The 9,908-nt window shown below is 36.9% G+C and overlaps 1 protein-coding gene across 1 annotated transcript in view; it reads left to right on the top strand.

Moving 5' to 3' along the window:
- itpr2 (inositol 1,4,5-trisphosphate receptor, type 2) overlaps positions 1 to 9,908 on the top strand; it is a 106,903-nt gene that overhangs the window by 55,981 nt on the left and 41,014 nt on the right. The gene's annotated exons all lie outside the window — the stretch shown is intronic.

The following is a 9,908-nucleotide window of genomic DNA, read 5'->3' as shown; positions in this document are numbered from 1 at the left end:
TAGTATCATTTTAAATGTTAAAATTAATAAATTAAAATTATTTACAAGTTACAGTAAACATTAGTAAATATTAATCATGACAGTGTTTAGGAGAACATATAATAGGTACGTTTGATCAATAAAGTATGCTAAATATTTGCATAAAACTGTCATAGTAAAAAAGCTTTATTGTGCGGATAGTTATTTTGGGAATTATGCGCTTGACCGGACTTTTTATGCACATTCCAGGTGCAGAATTGATGCGCCTAAGTCATATACTGGGCTTTCTGGTCGTTTATGGGCTTTCTGGGTGGAGAATTGATGCCCTTGAATCATCCTCTCATGGAAATCCTCGCACCGCAACGGAAAGTTTATAACTGTTAAAACACAAAGTGAATTGCATCCATCCGATGGCTTACTGAGATTTTATAAAATTTGATCTTTTAAACAGCGTAAAGTTATCTTGTGTGCATGCGTGCGTGCGTGTTTGAATGATGCGTTTCATCCGTCCGCTTCAACAGTGGATTATTAACTCAGTTTGCGAGTAAGTTACAGAGTTTATGTAACGTTTGTTCCTTCACATGAAGCTATTGAGTGTATTAAAAGACTTTGAATATAGTGCATAAAATGTTTATGGTGCTTTTATAATATGTTGTCCTTTTAATAACAACCACGGCTAACGCACATATTGGAATTGGATCGGTCATGTTGTCAGTCCTCAATCCGATGTCCGATCCAGCCAAAAAGCCCGGATCGGACCCGATACCGATCCAGCATATCGGATCGGGACATCCCTACTTTAAACACTAAATTCAGGAAAACTCAAGAAAAATTAGCTTACCCCATTGGCAGATTTTTGGCAGAGTGACATAAATTTGATCTTTTTGGTATAAAAACTAGACTTATTTTCTTGGGTCGTTTTGCTCATCAAAATAAAGCATCTTAATTTAAGAATTTTTAGATATTTTTACTGAAAACAAGACAAAAATACTAACAAATGTTTTTCTTGAAAATCATTTTTTGCAGTGTACAGTACTATTTATAGGTATGCGTTTAAGAAAAAAAAAAATTGTTTCATTCTGTCAACTGCGACAACATTTCTGCCAAATTTTTTTAAGAAATTATGATTTTATTTAAAACCTTTAAAAAAAAAAAGTAGTGCCATATTTACTAAATGGGGCAAATTAGGACGAGAGCGCAATTCCAAAAAAGTGCAGATGGTAAAGATAATATCTGCGGGTTATTTACTAAAGGGGCAAATTAAATAACTCGGGCGCAAAAGCTGATTTCCATAATGACCAACTCAATCTACTAGAGCAGCGCTGATGAGATGCCCTTGAGTTCAGCACCACGGAAATCCCAGCAAACGAAGCCGTAGTACAAATTTTAAGACACCTGCTATTGTGTGACTTCTTGACTCTTTTATTTCATCCAGTCAAAATAACATGGCTTGGCAAACAATATTTTTGAATAGCATGTTCCTCTGGCATTCCAAAGAAACTTTTATGTGTGAATAAAATCCTCTGCCTTGTACAACGCACTCTCTGATCTTGCCAAGCCTCCTATTATCAGCTATACTTGCAGCTGTTTCAGGTCACTAGACCAACTAGACCACACCTTTTTAGCTCTAAATATCCACTGCGCGTCTTTAGTAAATCCAGACAGTGGTTATTTTTATCTTCAAAATGATGGCACAATCTGTTAGTAAATCTGTGCCGTAGTGTTTTCTGATCTTCAGTACTGCAGATTAAACAAGTTCAGATTAATATCTCAACAACACAATACTAATAATTTTACATTTATTTAAGAAAAAATCCCAGATTTTAGTCATGTCTTTCATGGGTCTCGTCATGCTCTCAGTCATTTATATTTGCTGTTGGGTGTCACTCATAAGTTTTGCTTTTGTGTAAATTCAACAGACTGGACTAAAATGGTCACAATACATCTAGAAAAGATGATGATTGAAGAAAAAACTGTGGTCTCTTATTTTTTCTGTGGTTGTATTTGTGATTGTGCATAAACACAGCAGCTGTATTTAAGTGCTACTGTATGGTTTTTTTTTTGCGTGTAAATGCTCACTTCGGTGGGCAAGTGACCGGGCGTGTCTATAAACAAGGTCATGCTGTTCTCTGATGGCATGGAGTTCATCTTACAATCACGTTCTGTGCCCTTAACGACATTAGACGATCACATGCCCTACTTCTGAACTGCACCGAGGTCAGTCATCTTCAGGAATGGTTGTTTACTTGCCTGCTGATGTTTGTCTTGGACCTGCCTGAAAATCAACAATCTCTCCCAATTGCTCTCACATGCAGGCTAATTTGTTTTGCTTCTGGTGGCACTGTTTATGAGGAGAACCGCACTGAACACTGCTACCACTGAGAGACGGTCACAAGGGACCTGTCGACCAATCGCAGAGCAGTCAGGCCACCGAACTGGGCGGATGCTTACAGGAAACTTGAGTTAGTGACGCCCCCTTGTCCTCCTCTTTGCTATTTTATATGTGAAGAGAAAGACAATGCATACTTAAAGATTACAACTTCGGCACTTCATGGATCTTTGCTGCACTGGTACTTGCACTATACTTGGTATCTTAATGTCTCTCGCTCACTATTTCTCTCTTCTCAAGTTCATGTTATGTTGGTTTTCTCAACTCTGGAGAAGATATGGCCATGATGTTCATGTCCAGATTGTTCAATTGGGTTTAAGTTGTATTGATTTTTCTCCTTAATAAATCCATTCCACCCAGAGTTCTTCAACCCTTAAAAAATTGTATCATGGCATCACTCGATTAACTTTATTGTGTCAATTAAAGGGACACTCTACTTTTTTTGAAAATATGCTTATTTTCCAGCTCCCCTAGAGTTACACAATTGAGTTTTACCGTTTTGAAATCCATTCAGCTGATCTCCGGGTCTGGCGGTATCACTTTTAGCATAGCTTAGCACAATCCATTGAATCTGATTAGACCATTAGCATCACGCTAAAAAATAACCAAAGAGTTTCTATATTTTTCCTATTTAAAACTTGACTCTTCTGTAGTTACATCGTGTATAAGACCAACGGAAAATTAAAAGTTGTGATTTTCTAGGCAGATATGGCTAGGAACTATACTCTCATTCTGGCGTAATTATCAAGGACTTTGCTGCCGTAACATGGCTGCAGGAGACGTAGTGATATTACGCACTGCCTGAAAATAGTCCCCTGCTTTTGAAAGTAACCAAAATAACGAAACTCTTTGGTTATTTTTTAGCGCAATGCTAATGGTCTAATCAGATTCAATGGATTGTGCTAAGCTATGCTACAAGTGCTAGCGCCAGACCCAGAGATCAGCTGAATGGATTCCAAAACGGTAAGAATCAAATGTTTAACTCTAGGGGAGCTGGAAAATTAGCATATTTTCAAAAAAAGTGGAGTGTCCCATTAAGTTTTTGAGGGTTTTTGGGTTGACATAACAACTTTAGTGGTTAATGTCTGAAGTAAGTTCTTTGGGTAAATAAGGAGGGAAGGTTCGGTGGTTGTAGCGCACCTCGGCTGTCAATGTATTATACATTATGTATTACATCTTAAACTTTATTATACTTTCTCAACTTTGGCACTTTTGGCACAAGTATCAGTATTAAACTTAAATGGGAAACTTGTTTGTGCTATGAATGATGAATGATACCTCAAAGTGTGTACACATTTAGATATTTTTCCATTTGGTTTCACAACTGCAGGAATACAATACTTTAAATGTATAAAAAAAAATAAAACTCAATACTGCATAAAGTGTTGTGTTGCTTATAGTTGTAATCTTATGAATAGGTTATAATGCAGTAGATGCTGCTGCAAGCTCTGGTTTAATGTACTGACACTTTTACTCCTCGCTCTCTCACTCCTTTACTCAATTTTTAAAAGGTGGAAAACAGTCTGTGGCAGCTGTAACCCTGGAGTCTAGCTCCATGTGCTGTAATTGCAGTCAATATGACCCAGGGGGTGTGCCGCAAAGCCTTAAACCCATCCCGAATCAGACCGGTGGCACAGAGCACCCCTCACTTTCTCCCTCCTTCACTGGATCTCTTCATCCCGATTGCTCGGGTACCTGCAGACAGCGAAGTATTTTGAAGCTCGCAGGAGCATCCCAGGCTTAGCCGTGCCAGCTGCAGTGTGGCGTGCCTGTGCACATTTTTAAAGAAGTCAGCTTGTCTTTCACTTTCTCCGCATATATCTTTTAATCTCTCTCTTGCTCTTGTCTCTCTTGCTTCTATATCTCTCTTCCTACTTCACCTGCATGAGTATTTTTTCCTCACTCATGCAGCAGACGGATGAGTCAGACCGGTTTCCGATACGCTCATCTCTCACTTTTCCTTCTGTGTCTTCCCATACAAAGTGCAAGACAAACTGCAGCATCTGGATGGATGCTGAACTCCACCGCTTTCATAAGAAAACAGATTTTAAGAAAACTTGTAAATAGTTACAGGAAATGAATATTTTGTTGCTATGCAGATATTAGTTTGTTATAGGTGGTTGCTAAGGTATTCTGGGCGGTTGTTATTGCAGTGTTATGCAGTCTCTAGGGTTATATTAGGTGTTTACATACAGTATGGCCTAAATTAAGTTGGGGGTAAGTCGTAAACAATTGTTTAAGCTTAACGTCCAATATGAATAGAAATCGTGATGCTTGCCTTAGCAAGTGTTCAGAGCTTTTATCAGATCATAATGCTTAGCTGCCATGTGCGTGCGTGCGCGCCCGTGTCGGTTCATCCAGACGTTGGAAGCAGACACGGTCTGCGCTGACTGCTGATGAGATGGAGTGTTTACTAAGCGCAGGAACATCAACAGCACGTGCCTGTCGGAGTGCGAGAGGAAAGTGTCGTCTCTCTGTGACTGTTTGTCATTCTCTTGACAGTGTGTGTATGCAGGCACACAGACACCCCATGTGTCATTATCCTCTTCAGCTCCATGGAAGCCTGTGAAAACATTTTTCACCATTACTCAATTTTAAAAACATTGACATATAGTTTATAATGCCATCTGTCTTTGCGCTAGATAAAAAATGTGCAGGTGTACTGTGTTTTTTGTCACTGCAGAGGATGGTAAATTTAATTTAGATCAATTTTGCTGAGCTCACACTTACTATGTTACTTACGTTAACACTTTACTTGAAGGGGTGTTCATAGACTGACATGACACATTTATAATCATGACATGTGCTATGAACATGAAGGAGATTTTATGCACGTTATGACAACTGTCATTAAGTGTCATTCGTTCAATTATTTCATTTTTTTAAGGCAAAGATGACATTGTTTGAGATGTCTTTGTTATTGACAATAACCAATACATTATAACTTGACATTACAAAGACAACATAACTGACCACTTTTTTACCAATGATACAAATTGAATTTGTCATTAAAATGTCATTAGGTGTTAATACTCTGTCATATAGTTTTATAACAGCTTCATGAATATTTTTCTTGACCTCAACTACAGTGATACAAATATAACTTGTCATTAAAATGTCATTATGTGTTAATACTCTGTCAAATAGTTTTATAACAACATCATGAATATTTTTCCCCTTTATAATTTTAATAAGTTTTTTCAGTGTTTAACAAATAAAATCAATCATTCAATAATAAAAATAATCATAATTAAAATTAATAAAATTATATTTTATTGCATTTAGAGACCGATTCACCTAAAATTAAATGAAAACAATACAATAATGGGTTAAGTAATACAGTATTTGTTCCATATCGCTGCAAAGTTAATTACATTAAATTAATTAAAGGATTAGTCAATTTTCTAAAAAGAAAAATCCAGATAATTTACTCACCACCATGTCATCCAAAATGTTGATGTCTTTCTTTGTTCAGTCGAGAAGAAATTATGTTTTTTGAGGAAAACATTGCAGGATTTTTCTAATTTTAATGGACTTTAATAGAGCCCAACATTTAATACTTAACTCAACACTTAACGTTTTTTTTCAACGGAGTTTCAAAGGACTATAAACAATCCCAAACGAGGCATAAGGGTCTTATCTAGCAAAACGATTGTCATTTTTGACAATAAAAATAACAAATATACACTTTTAAACCACAACTTCTCGTCATGTAGATCCGGTCGTGATGCGCCAGCTGACCCCACGCAATACGTCATGACGTCAAGAGGTCACAGAGGACAAACGCGAAACTCCGCCCCAGTGTTTAAAGGCGTCTGGAAAAAGGACCATTCCGACATTGTTGTATGTCAACTGATACTAATTAATGTCTTTGTGTCAGTTTATTGTTTAAAATGGTCCGCAAATGTGCGTTTTATATATGTAACACGTGACCTCCCTACGTCACTACACATTTACGTTAGGTCACGCTGGACCGGAGATAGACGAAAAGTTGTGGTTTAAAAGTACATATTTTTTATTTTTCTTGTCAAAAATGACAATCATATTGCTAGATAAGACCCTTATGCCTCGTTTGGGATCGTATATAGACCTTTGAAACTCCGTTGAAAAAAACTGTTAAGTGTTGAATTAAGTATTAAATGTTGGGCTCTATTAAAGTCTATTAAAATGAGAAAAATCCTGCAATGTTTTCCTCAAAAAACATAATTTCTTCTGGACTGAACAAAGAAAGACATCAACATTTTGGATGACATGGTGGTGAGTAAATTATCTGGATTTTTCTTTTAAGAAAATGGAATATTCCTTTAATTAAATTGATTAAATGATTTGTTAGTTTTTCTTCTATGTCAATATTTCAGAAACCTCTGTGTTAGTTGTCAATTTTATGTATTATGCACATACATACATTTAAGTATAATCTTTTGATGTATCTGTTGCATTTTGTTAAGGTATTTAAAATTATTTGACATAGTATTAACACTTAATGACATTTAAATGACAGTTTAATGTAATGTTAACCCATAAAGCTAGGTAGTTTCCAAGTTTGATAATTATTCTGCTATGTCATGTTTATGACAGATTTATGACAAGTTATGATGTATTGGTTAATGTCAAGTTGTCATAACAAAGACATCTCAAACAATGTCATCTTTGCATTAAAAAATACATAATTGACACGTAATGACAGTTGTCATAAATGTGCATAAAATCTCCTTCATGTTTATGACGCGTGTCATGTCAGTCTTATGAACACCCCTTCAAGTAAAGTGTTACCTTCGGGGGTCTCCATTGTATCACACTGTGTGTTTTGCTACCTAAACTCATTGAAACCATTACATATTAACATTTTGCATTTGACTGATGCTTTTATCCAAAGTGACTTAAGCCATACATTTTATAACTAAGTGTGTTCCCTTGGGATCGAACTCATGACCTTTGAGCTCCTGGTGCCATGCTCTACTAATATAAACATAAAAATAGGCCATGTAAAAACAGACCATAGTCCAAAATTTGCAGCCTACCCCTGTCAAAGTGACAGATAGTGAGAATTTCTAGTGTATCACAATGTGAAAACATTAAGATATCAAGGCCTGTCTGCCACAATGTTGGTTTCCATAGGAACAAAGATAACTTTGGTGGCAACCAGAGCTATCACTCAATGCTCTTTACACAACTGGAGTGACATGACTGTATGCAGTTGCATAGTGCCGCACCACCCAGCTGATACTGTATGCTTTGCTTTCAATCCTCATTCCCATAATGCACTACAAGTAGCATTATCCCTGGAAACTTTTATTTGGTTCTTTTTCTTATTTCTTTTCCAAATCACACGAAACACAAAAGGAGCTTCATCTATCTTCTGCTAGATTTATAAGAGAAAGAAGGACAGACATGAAGGATACAAAAAAAAAGGAGTCAAAGAAAGAGAGACTCTGTACCATCCTGCTCTCTCTGTCGTGCCTTCCGCGTGATCTCTCAGCAAGCCACCACCAGGTGTTATGTAACTCTCTCTCTTTCTTTCTCTCTCTCACTTTGTTGATCTGTCTCTCTCGCTTGCTTTCAGTCTCTGTGCCAGCCCCCCCACACTATCTCACTTTTTCACACGTTCAGTTTTCTCTCCCACTGGGAAACAGATTTTCGAGGCGGCGTCTGCTTTCAACCTTCAGCTCTCACCTCTCTAACTCCCCAAGGTTTCGCTACACTTCTGGCATAATTACAGCAATTACGACAGTTTATACCAGTTATGTAAAAAGTTATCCCATGTGATTAGTGTTTCAATCCAACACTGTTTGGGAAGGAAACATACAGAAGTGTGAAAAGAAATGAATAGGAAATTAAACTCACACGTTTACAAGAGCGAGCTGGACTTGTTTGTGTGAGCTGTGTTTGTGTTTTATTGCTTTAAACTATTATTATTTTGATTAAACGTAATGTTCGTAATGTTACGTTTGATTTGACGTAAGTAAACCTGAAGTGCATAAAGTCTGTACTAAAATAAGGTTTAGGGTACAAGACATACTAAGGATGTACTAAAAATGAAAAAGAAAAAGTTTTTTTTGTAGTTTACAATGTGACGTAATGTGTTGTTTTCAAATGTTTTATAAAATGTATTAAATGTTTTTAGTATTTAGCTGAAAGCGGTATTGTGTAAATGCACCCTTAAAAAAAACACCTTTAAAAAAAAAATTTTTTACTATGTTCTTACCTCAACCTAGACGAATTAATACATACATATCTTTTTTTTCAATGTGTGCACTTAATTTTTGTACAGTGCATCGTGAATGTGTTAGCATTTAGCCTAGCCCCATTCATTCCTTACCGGGGGTTCACACCAGTCGCGTCTGAGGCATCAAATTCACGTCTACCGCATCTAGTTTTTGAGTTTACTCGCTTCATTCATGCGTGAAAGACGTGTGTGAAATTCTAGTTATCGAGATATTCACGCAGAAATGGGAGGGGCTTCTGCGACTCTGCTCGCTTTCTGTAATCACGTCACTACTAGAGCAAGCTAGGTTAACGCAGCGTTTTTCCCCCAAAGTTACAAATTTTTAGTCGCGCGTTTCCCACGGCAATGCTCAATTCGTGAACTAGACGCGTGAATGACTTAAGATTGAAATCACTCGGGCTTGACGCCTCTACTGCGGTTGGTCTAAATGCAGCATTAGGATCCAAACAGGGATGAATTTAGAAGCCACCAAACACTTCCATGTTTTCCCTATTTAAAGACTAGTTACATGAGTAGTTACACATAGTGACACAAGATAAAACGATTTTTTTAAGCAGATAAAAATAAGAAGTATATTGTATGGTGGAAAAGCACATAGTTTGAAGCACTTCGATCTTGCCACATTAAATAAAGATAGGTATGTATTAGGGGTGTCACGATTCTTCAAATCCTCGATTCGATTACATTTTTTTTCCCCATTCTAAGGTCACATTTAGATTAATTTCTCGATATTTTTTTAAATCACAAAAAATGCTATGCCATTGTAAGACTAGACTTTTATGAAATATAATATCTGACCTTGAACCCGGAGATGCCCTGCCATGTAAGTCGTGCTGCCAGTGGAAAAATATGGTACACACACATACCTGATAAAACGAAACTTCCTGTCAGATTAACATTCCTGTCAGTACTTTGTACCTTGTCATTTAAATGCGAGCGGGAGTAATGATGAGTTCATATTACTACTAATATTACTGTAAGTAAAAATGCGGCACAGTGTTTTGTACATGTACATGTTAGAGCATTCTCTGAATTTTCAGCGCAATTGATGAAATAAGATGGCGCGACTTTCACACGCTTGCAAAATGAAACTGCGGAGATCAGCCGCTTTAGTTTTATCAATGAAAGGCTAAAAATAGCGCTGTACACCGTGTGTTTGCGCCAGAAGTCAGAAATACATAAAATATTGTGTTTAGTACCTCAGATGAGATAAATGGGTGGAGAGAAAGCTGTCTCCTGTTGCTGTTCGAACACATTCAACCACATGTGCGTTTACACTTCAAAAGCTTGGCAAGGTGACCGGACGTTACATGG

Source organism: Paramisgurnus dabryanus, chromosome 9, assembly GCF_030506205.2.
Source record: "Paramisgurnus dabryanus chromosome 9, PD_genome_1.1, whole genome shotgun sequence".
Classification (NCBI taxonomy): Eukaryota; Metazoa; Chordata; class Actinopteri; order Cypriniformes; family Cobitidae; genus Paramisgurnus; species Paramisgurnus dabryanus.
The sequence above is the reverse complement of the archived record's forward strand: the minus strand, read 5'-3'. Positions and strand labels throughout refer to the sequence as shown.